The sequence below is a fragment of the Brassica napus genome, chromosome C9, assembly GCF_020379485.1.
Source record: "Brassica napus cultivar Da-Ae chromosome C9, Da-Ae, whole genome shotgun sequence".
NCBI classification, from domain to species: Eukaryota; Viridiplantae; Streptophyta; class Magnoliopsida; order Brassicales; family Brassicaceae; genus Brassica; species Brassica napus.
In genome coordinates, this window is record NC_063452.1 from 39,411,481 (window position 1) to 39,422,923 (window position 11,443).

Genomic DNA, 11,443 nt, shown 5'->3' on the forward strand with positions numbered 1-11,443 from the left:
TTTTGTGCCTCAGCCCAAAGTGATGACTCTGTTTCAGCTAACTTAAGAGTATCCTTATGATCAATATCCAAATTCCTAAAAACTTTATTATTTCGTCCTTTCTAAATATACCATAAGATCCATGCAAATTGATGATCTTCCAACTCCGGAGAAACCATCCAAAATAAATGATCCATGTTCGTAAAGAGAGATTGGGGGGCAAATATTTCTGGGTTTAATGGAATGCTAGAGAGCGCCCAAACCTGAACCGCCGGTGGACATTCAAAGAACACATGATTAATAGATTCCTCAGGGTCTCCACATCTTCCCAAATCGTATCTCCTTGTATACCTCGCGCTCGTAAATTTTTTTTGATCGCAATACATCATGTGACCAATTGCCATAAAAATATTTCATTTTAGGTGGACAATAAACTTTTCAGCAGTGAGCCTTCAATGGATTGACTGAAGGACCATATTCTGGTAACGTTCTCTCTCCATCCGGATACACTCGTTCTAATTGGTATCATGATTTAATCGTGTGTCTTCCAGTATTAGTAAAATGCCATCTATCTCGATCTGATGACGAAAACCGGCTGAGTGGAATACTTTCAATTAATTCCACATCTTGAGGATCCACCAAAGTTCGAATTACCTGTAAATTCCATGTTCTTGATTCTACATTGATGAGAGAATTCACTGTAAGGTCCGGGTAAAGGTTATGTTGAATTTTATTTGTTGGTCTCAGGCGAGTGGATGAGAGCCAAAGGTCATTGATCATGATCCCACCCTTTTGATTAGTCCTTTGCTGACCAGAAATCTAGTCGAAACAATACTACGCCAGCCGTATGACGACGAGTACAATCTAATTGGTTCCAGGGGTGATTATTATGAATACTTATTAGTTTATGTTTTATTAATAAAAGAACAAGCATGATAAGTTATTATTTATGTTTTCAAAAATTTTAAATCAAACATCAAATTATTTATATATAAAAAAATTCCATTAAAATATATATATATATATGTTTATTATTGTGTTAAAATTTAAAAACACTTACATATTAGAAATATTTTAGAAAATATATTTATACAAATGTTTGTATTTGATTAATATTTAATTATAAATTGTTTTATATCTTAATTTTTTAACTTCTATAATAGAAAATATTATCTCAAGATAACAACATAATATATGAAAATTATTAATATTTAATTATAAATTGTTTTATATCTTAATTCTTAACTTTTATAATAGAAAATATTATTTCAAGATAACAACATAATATATAAGAATTATTTTATTTAAAAAAAAAATTATATTATTAATATAAATTTGTTTTTAGTTATCTATCTATACTATTATTTGAGAAGTGAATTTGCTTACTTGTCATCTTATCCATGATTTTAGTTAATTTGTTTACTTTTCATCTTTTCCATGATTTTAGCATAAGTCATTGTCATTAGTTTAATTAATATTATTATTTAAAATTATATCTATATATATATATATATTTGAATATTACTATATATATTATTATTTTTAAATATATATTTTAATATATCATTATCATGATATTTAGGACATTTAATTAATAAATAGATGTTAAAAATTGATATTAACAATATCTACCAATAATATCATCATTATTTTATCTCATATTTAGTTAATGATTTTATTGACTAATATTATAGCCAGTTTCTCTAATTTGTATTTGGAAATATTGATCAAATACAAAGTATTATAAAATTTATATATTAATTATACTAATATATTTGAATTAATCAGGTTTTTTTGTTTATTTGGTACGATCGCTTAATGTACTGAAATATATCCATATACTGCGGTTTCTTAAAAATATTATCCATTTTGTTTATTCGGTACTACCAAATTCATACTATTTCTGTATTTCGGTTTGGTTTGGTTCTAAATGGTTTGGTTTTACCGGATTGAATACTCTTACACTATTGTTATTTTGTTGATGTTTTATAGTTGTGATTTTTATAATCCTTTCAGTGCCATATGATTTCTTTTCTCTCCAAATACAATATGTATTTAATTTCAAATACAAATTTCTTAATTTAATTATTACTACATAAAATATTTCGATCCAAAATATACATCACATAAATAAAACTATGAAGCAAAAGAATATAATTTAATACACTGATTACCAATATGAATATTGAAGTTTTATAATTTATAATATTAATTTTAAAATTGTATCTAATTTAATTAATATTTTTATTAAAATAAAAATTATAACTAAAAATTGTTAGGTTATTAGATATATTAATCCACACAAGGTGTGAGACATCAACTACTATATAAAAATTCATTAAGGATATCATTGAATTTAACCCGGTCTAATTTTTAATGTGAGAACTCTGTTGCGAAAAATCACTTCGCAAATAACACGCAAATAACAGTATAGATATTTATATATTATTATATAATTTATTGTTAATGAGAAACCCACTTAGAATCCAAAATCGAAGTTTTTATAAGAGTTACACTATTGATATCTTGATAAAGGTTTAGAACTTAAGTTAGATTCGAAGGAACTGATAACCAGCAAATTTCCATAACAAACATGTACTTTTATATTAAAATTTTATCAAAAAATTACAATTCTTTTGATTAGCTTTACACAATTTTCTTATATTTTATCAAGACAAAAACTATGACTATCTAATTTTCATTTCCCTTTTACTTTCTGACCTTGAGTAGTTAGTATTCCCTCCAATGAAAAGTCCTCTTATTGCTTTCCCGAGGTAAACTGCTAACCTTAATAAACTCTTTTATATTATTTGACCCAAAAATAAATAAATAAATAAATAAAGATAAATTATCTAATATTCATTGGACAAAGAAGTTCATTCTGTTTAAGGTTTATTTGTGGGATAATCATATAAAAATTAGATTTTTAGTAAGACGGTGGAAAGAGATAGGAAGAGAAAAGAAGAAACAGGGTGGGCGGGGTTGTGGTTATTTAGTGAATTATAATTTTTTGATGGTTATTTTGCCTAATTTCCTTTATGTTTACTTGACGCAGATTCCAAATATTCTCTTGTGCATCTTCTTTCATATCTTTTAAATATTATTACTAGGTGGACGGACTCGCACAATGTGCTGACATAAATATAAATTTTAAAAATTATGGTTATATTTCTATAATCTATATTCTTTTATATATACATAACATATATTATGTTTATGTAATTATGAAAAATGCTTCATTAACTGATTATACATGTAAAGCAAAAAGATGGATATTACATATGCATATGTATTTGTATATCTATCATTTTATATGCTCACTTTTAAACGGTGAATATAAACACGGTCATAGTTAATGTTCAAAAAAGATAAGAATGTTAATCTAAATTGACTTAGTAAAAGAAATTACTAAATCAATTTTTATATATGTGTATTTATAAATTATTGAAAAATTAACCTAATACATTTGAAAGGTTTGATATTTGATATCTCTATAAAGTTTTATATACTAAATCACAAGTTACTTAACAAATCAAAATTTGACACGTCGCATATGTTTTACAAAAACACATAAACAATCTAATGAAAAATATATCATCTCTAATTTCTAGTAACTCTAACCTAAATTTTATCATAATATCTCATCTTACTTTCTCCTATATGATTTTTTTATCTATTAATTTACTCTATATTTTTTTTCACCATCTTCTCCAATATCAAATATTGATGCTTATCAACAAAAATGTGTGGATCCTAAAATCCATACTAAGTACTTGAAAGTGTTTGTTTGTAAATTAGGAAAGAAGAACTTGTAGGCAATAATATCTATAAAATACAACAATGTAATCAAACTCAAGTTGACAAAAATAGATTTGTATATTGATGTTAACGGGTTTACAAGTGTTTGTGAATTAGAATAATACTAATCTAATGAAGAACAAGATATAAAACGAGGTCAAAATGTAAAAGGAACTAGAGCTCAAGGTAGATATGTGTGTGTGTGCGGGTATGAATGTGTCTCTCCTCTCGTTCTCCTCCTCTTTTATACTTGCTCACCTTGTTAGAATCCTCCGACATCTTCTCTTCTTCTTGTTCACCAATTCCAGCAATCTCAGAGGCTTGATTGTTTCCGCGGATCTCAGGAGCATGATTCGTTTGACCAAGTCTTATCCTCTTTTTTGCGACTTCGATGGCTATCGACCTCTCGGTTTGAACTTCTATCATCTTCGATATCTTTATATGTCGCGCGCCACCCAAAATGGGTTTGGGATCAGGATCCAACAATTGCCCCACAGTCCTTAGATAGATTCGCAGCGCATTTAAGGACGAAATCTTCCTCCTACTCTAGCGCAAGGATAATTACGTTGTGATACACCTATATATCTCTCATATATAGGATTTGAGAGAGAACAGAATACTTTATTGAATGATCATCGTACAATATATATAGGTACATGACAAAGGAATATACTTAGCATATACTAAGAATATATACAAAAGAGATAATCCTAGATTTGAGGTTATCGTATAAGTCAAGTATATCCAATACGCTCCCTCAAGACGGACGGCGATTTACAAGTCCGATCTTGATAAACAAAGACTCAAACCGACGACGAGGTAGTGGTTTGGTCAGGGCATCCGCCAACTGATCAGCAGAGCAGACATGTGTAACTCGTAGGTTCTTGGCCTGAACTTGATTGCGAACAAAATGATAGTCAAGAGCCAAGTGCTTCATGCGAGTGTGAAAGACATGATTTTATGCAAGATATGTGGCACCAATATTATCGCAAAAGACTGTTGGAGTAGCAGGAATGGGTACACCAATCTCAAGAAGGAGGGAGGAGACCCAACAAACTTCCGCAGCAGTGTTTGCAACAGACCGATACTCGGCCTCAGTGGATGATCTGGAGACACTCGTTTGCTTCTTAGCAGACCAAGAAATGGAATGCTGTCCAAGAAAGAAAACATAAGCTCCGATAGAGGTGTAGTCATCACGGTTTCCAGCCCAATCAGCGTCAGAAAACGCATGGAGAGACAGTGAGTTGGGACGCTTGAAAAAGAGACCAGTGGTAATGGTGCCAGCAAGGTAGGGAAGAACTCGTTTTGCTGCTTCCCAATGTGTTGTTGTGGGTTTATGCATGAACTGCGAGAGATTGCTTACAGCGAATGATATATCTGGTCTAGTGAGAGAGAGATATTGAAGTCCACCAATCACTGTTCGATACTCATTTCCATCCGGTTATAGTTTTCCATCGTTGAGAGTTAAGGACAAAGTGTAGCACATCGGCCTGGCAGTAGGCTTTGCTCCAGTCATGCGAGTGCAATGGAGAAGATCAGAAATGTACTTCCTTTGTGATAGAACAACGCCAGCAGTGGAGCGCATGACTTCAATGCCAAGAAAGTAAGAAAGATCTCCAAGGTCTTTGAGTGCAAAGCGTTTCGCGAGAAGATCAATTAAAGACTTAACTGCAGTTATTGAGCTCCCCATGATGATTATGTCATCGACATACACAAGCAAATACTTGATAACCGACTTGTCCTTGAAGAAGAAGAGAGAGGCATCAGCAAGAGAGTTGCGAAATTCAGACTGTAAGAGAAACCGTTTGAGCTCATTATACCAGGAGCGCGGAGCTTGCTTGAGGCCATAGATTGGTTTCTTGAGCTTACAGACAAAGTTGGGACGATCTTTGTCGACAAAACCTAGAGGCTGCTGCATATAGACATCCTCATCAAGAGTTCCTTGAAGAAAGGCATTGTTGATGTCAAGTTGTCGAAGTGGCCAATCCCAAGTAGTGGCAACACTGATAATGATACAAATCGTTGGAGCTTTCACAACGGGGCTGAACGTTTCATGGAAGTCAATGCCGGGTCGTTGAGTGTAGCCTTTAGCAACCAAGCGAGATTTGTGTTTGTCAACAGTTCCATCTGGTAAGAACTTGGTTTGGAAGAGCCATCTGCAGCCGACAACATTTTGTTCAGTCGAAGGTGGGACTAGCTCAAATGTATCAGTGCATATGAAGCTGTTAAACTCCGCACTGACTGAGTCACGCCATAGTGGGTTAGATAGCGCCTGAGAAATTGTGTGAGGGTCAAGACTCGCAAGCACCAGATGAGCTGAGTACATGTACTTTGGATTCGTTTTGATGATTTGATTCTTTGCGCGAGTAACCATTTGATGGTTATTGACTGGTTCACTATTTGGTGATGACGTAGAGAGCTCAGAGGAGGCCAATGTTGTTGATGATGATGTGTTTTGAGCCGTTGTTGTTGTTGGAGTGATTGTTGTTGGAGGCACTGCACACTGGTCCATTGTGACTGATGTTGTGTTCGTTGGCAAAGGGTCTGAACACGGGAGCACAACTGGTGTAGGAGGAGCTGTGAGTGACATGCAATCAGTTTCTAGTGGAGTCACTGTCGGAACCCAAGAGGGTTCAGACTCGTCCTGGTGAGCAGAAGGTGACGGTGAAAGCGGAAAAGGAAAATTATTTTCACAAAATTCAACATGCCGTGATATGTAGAGACGAGATGTTGGTAAATGAAGACATAGATATGCAGACTCAGTTAGAGAATACCCGAGAAAAACAAAAGGGAGCGAGCGAGGGTCGAGTTTATGAGATGTGTAAGGACGAAGCCACATGTAGCATAAGCAACCAAACACTCGGAGTTTTGAGTAGTGCGGTTCCATCTTAAATAATTGTGAGTATGGTGACGCCATGGAGAGTGTTTTAGTTGGCACGCGATTGATAAGATAAGTTTCTGTGGCAAATGCATACGTCCAGTAGCTGGGAGGCATTGAGGCGTGTGTGAGAAGGGCAAGCCCAGTCTCTACTATGTGACGGTGACGTCTCTCAGACATATCGTTGTGTTCTAGTGTATGTGGTGGAGTTGTAAGATGTGAGATGCCGTGTGTAGCAAGGAATGAGGCTAGAGCAATGTATTCACCACCGTTGTCAGTATAGAGTGTGCGGATGCGTTGGTTGAATTGATTTTCCACGAGAGACTTAAACCGAGTGAAGGTTGATGCTACCTGTGACTTTAGTTTAAGAGGGAAAAACCACATGTAACGAGTGAAATGGTCAACAATAAGTAGATAATACTTGTAACCATCGACACTAAGAACTGGTGAGATCCAAACATCAGAGAATAACACTTATAAAGGGTGAGTTGAAGAGATTGTTGTTGTAGAAAATGGAAGTTTGTGACTCTTATTCAGTAAGCAAGAATTGCAAGGAGTAGACTCCAATGCATTACATAAAGTAGAAGATAAAAACGACGAAGTTATTGTTTTAAGAATTGGGAAAGCCGGGTGTCCAAGGCGATGATGCCAATGGGACAAAGAAGATTTTGAAACAGAAAAATCTCCTAGAGATGATGAATAAGGCCACTCATAGCTACCATCCTTAACCAGTCCTTTCAGAAGGGGCGCTCCCGTGTCCAGATCCTTCACCTGAAACATAGAGGGCACAGAAGTTTGATTATCATTGCAGAATTGATACACCGAGATCAGGTTCTTGTGAATTGACGACACACATAAGACATTGTTGAATGTATAATTGCGATTAGGAGTGTGAGAGTGAAAAGAACCCGTATGTGTTATTGGAAGAGCAGCACCATTTCCAACGACAATGGAGTCATTTCCCGTGTAGGGATTGTGAAGCGAGAGGTTGTGAAAGTCCGATGTCACATGATTCGTTGCGCCACTATCCATGAGCCACCCTTCGGTGTTTGTTGTGTTGAGAGCCACTTGATTGGCACTGGGACGCCACTGTTGTTCTGAAGACGTGGAGTTTTGAGTTGGCACAACACGAAACAGGGGACATCGTTGAGCAATGTGGCCCTGAACACCACATGCTTGACACTTTCCAAGATAAGGACGAGACTGACGGGTATAGTTGCGGTTTTGTTGTTGTTGACCTTGCATGGGTTGTTGCTGCTGATGTTGTTGAGGAGTTTGATTGCGCCAGTTGTTGTTGTTGTTGTTGTTGTTGCCTTTGGAGCGAGATGCCTGATTAGCCGTGATTGGGAAGGCTGGAGATGACGGTTGAGCACATAAGATCATTGCCTCACGGTTCACCAGTTTCTCATGAAGTTCAGTGAACGAGATGAGATTGTCACGACCATTAGTAGCATCTATTTCCGGTTTGTACTCCTCCGGAAATCCAGCAAGAACTTGTTCAATGAGATCTTCAGGATCCATCGGTTTGCCGAGTAGTGCACCTAGAACCGCACTGTAGAGTAGACGATCTTGTCTTCTCCACGAGACAAAGGCTGGATTAGGCTCTGCGACACCATTTGTTTCAGTAGTTGCCGTAGGGATGGCATCGGGTGCAACAAGGAAGCTGTGAAGCTCATGACCTTCGAGTAAAGCATGGATCTGCTTACTCCACATGAGATAGTTGGTGTTGGTGAGTTTGGGGATGTTACCCATATTCACCGAGAGAAGTGAGTTGTGAGGGTCACTTGAGTTGTAGACCGCGGTGCGTTCAGCAGTGGCGGCGCCTGAGTTTTGCGAAGATTCACTCGACATGTTTTGTTAACGAGGGAGTCGAAAAACTCAAAAAGAAAAGAGAGATCTTAAAGATCAAAGCTGTGATACCATATAGGATTTGAGAGAGAACATAATACTTTATTGAATGATCATCGTACAATATATATAGGTACATGACAGAGGAATATACTTAGCATATACTAAGAATATATACAAAAGAGATAATCCTAGATTTGAGTTATCGTATAAGTCAAGTATATCCAATATCATATACTATCCATTCACACATTCGAGTATAATTCTTGTTAGCAATATTTTCGAGATCTTTAGAATCTTGGCTAAATTTGAATGCATAGCTCCTTGTCTGTTATATCCTTCTTTATTTTTTGTAATACCTCATGAGCTATGTCTATTAGGAGAAGACCGAGCTTCTGTGATTCTGGTAGGAACCATGAAAGAGGCGGTACAGAAGGATCAAAAGATCCGTTCCGGCGATGTTAGTGACGCTATAACTGAGGTTATGAGAGAGGAAACTCCTCTTCCTTCTGATTCACGTGCCACATGCGGATGTGTGAATGTTATCAGCCGCAAACAGGCTTCCCCGAACAAGGCCGTTGGCAAGAAGCATGCGAGTCCGGCAAGTTTCGATGAGCAAAAGCGTCTTCCAAAAAGGCTAGGACTGAAGGCTCCAGCCAGCGTTAGAGTTCGTCGAGTGAGGTTGCTGGGACTAAACCCTTTCATTGACGGTTTACTTATAGAGATGTTAAAACGGGCTACCCGAGCCCGTTTAAGCCATGCCCGTTTAAAGCCCTGCCCGTTCAGAGCCCGTTAACTGTATGCCCGTTTAAAGCCCTGCCTGTTAAAACCCGTTTAACTGTGACCCGTTTACAATTGTGATGCCCGTTTAAACTCGTGAGCCCATTTAACTTTTTTTTTTTTTTCTAATTACAGTTAGTTAATTTTTGATGACATTAAACCTTTTTTTTTTTTTGTAATGATGTTGTCTTTAATTATTTCTTTTATTTTATTGTTTCTTTTTTTCTAATGCAGTTTTAATTATTTCTTTTATTTTATTGTTTTTTTTTGTAATGATGTTGTCTTTAATTATTTCTTTTATTTTATTGTTTCTTTTTTTCTAAATGCAGTTGTACAAACTTCTTAAAACCCTATTTTTAAATCCAGTTTTAATTATTTCACATGCTCAAAAACCTGATTTAAAATCTGCAAGTACATAAAATCTGAAACTTAGAAAGTGAAATACAGCAAACCACTGAGAATCTGAAAGCACATAAAGCTTGTGTCTGAATTTTTTTAAAACAACTGCAAACCATTTAGAAACAAGACATAAACCAACTCCATCCTCCTCTCTTAGTCTTCAGACCAACGATCCCTACTCCATCTACATGGAGCTTTGATCTGCAAAGAAAAAATTAAGGGTTTTAACACAAAACAATTATATGTAGCCGACCAAATAAAGTGAGAACTAAAGTGATACAAAATAATTAATCATATAAGACAGTGAAGACATGTGCATAACTGATTATCAATGTTCATTCAGACAAGGCATACACTATCATAACACAGCCAAGACAACTGCATAACTGATTATCAATGTTCCAAGAGCGACTAAACTTATACAAATGGTTCATTCAGACAAGGCATACACTATCATAAGACAGCCAAGACAACTGCATAAGTGATTATCAATCACTATCATAAGACAGCCAAGACAACACGAGCACAAATGCTCTCAGTAAATCAAATCCCAACCCCAATGAAAGTTCATTATCATACAGATAGATAAAGAAAGAGACTTCACCGGAGTTCCAGATCGTGGAGAGGTGATATGAGTAGAGTCAAGATCGTGTGAAGAAAACAAAGTGAAGAACGGCAACGAAGAGACCCACAATATTGTTTCTCAAGTTCGATTGAGAATCATATGTTTCTGAATTCTGAGTTTCATCGACAGATAGCTTAGAAGTGAAGAACGGCAACGAGATTCGTGAGATCAAAAGGAACCCTCAGACAATGCGACGCCGTTTCGTAAACTTTGAAAAGAAAAAAATGGCACCCTTTTATTTCGCGGGTAAACCCGTTTAACAAACACCCTTAACGGGCCGACCCTGTGTGCACCCATTATGACTTTATGTAGAATTAAACGGGTACGGACGCCGCCCGTTTATAATTTACCCGCTAGGCCCGCGGGCAATTGACCCGTTTAAACATCCCTATTTACTTATGGAAAAGATTCCCAATTACTAATTATCTAGACAGTGTTGCTCTATGTACACCTCAAATCAGTGCAATGTCTTTTTCCGTCTATTCGTAACATGGCCGAATGTGATGCCTATATGAAGATGGCGGTCACACATGTTAACGTACGAGAAATCTGATGGAAATTCAAATTGGATGCACATATTCCGGTTATAAAGCTGATTGAAATGATAATGATATGACATGTTAGAAAATATAGAATTTGGCTCATTAAACAGAAAGGTGAATCATAATTTTTTGTTGGACTGATTTTAATTTGTTCTATATGGTTAATTAAAATGAAGTCGATTTAACATAATTCTTCGTATATTATGATAATGTAATTAAGTTTATTCAAAACCAGTAATTTTAATTTTATAAACCATTTAAATTGTAAATTTAGAGGTAAAACATATTTTTAATTTTAAATCTTAGTTCTCCAATGCATATAAAAAAGTTTAGTAAGACAGCAAATAATTTAATCCTTCTCTTATTTCTAAATTTCGCAATAAAAAAACTGGAGTAACATACATAAATTAGAATTTACAAATAACATAACTTATGTTTGGAAGTGTATTCAAATTAATCATTTGTATGTTTAGTTAGTCCGTTTCTATCATTAATTCCATTGGAGTGTCATGTATTCTATGATCTCCATTGAGACACATGATTGAAGATTTTGGTATCAACTGACATTTTTAACAATGAGATAACAACCTATAA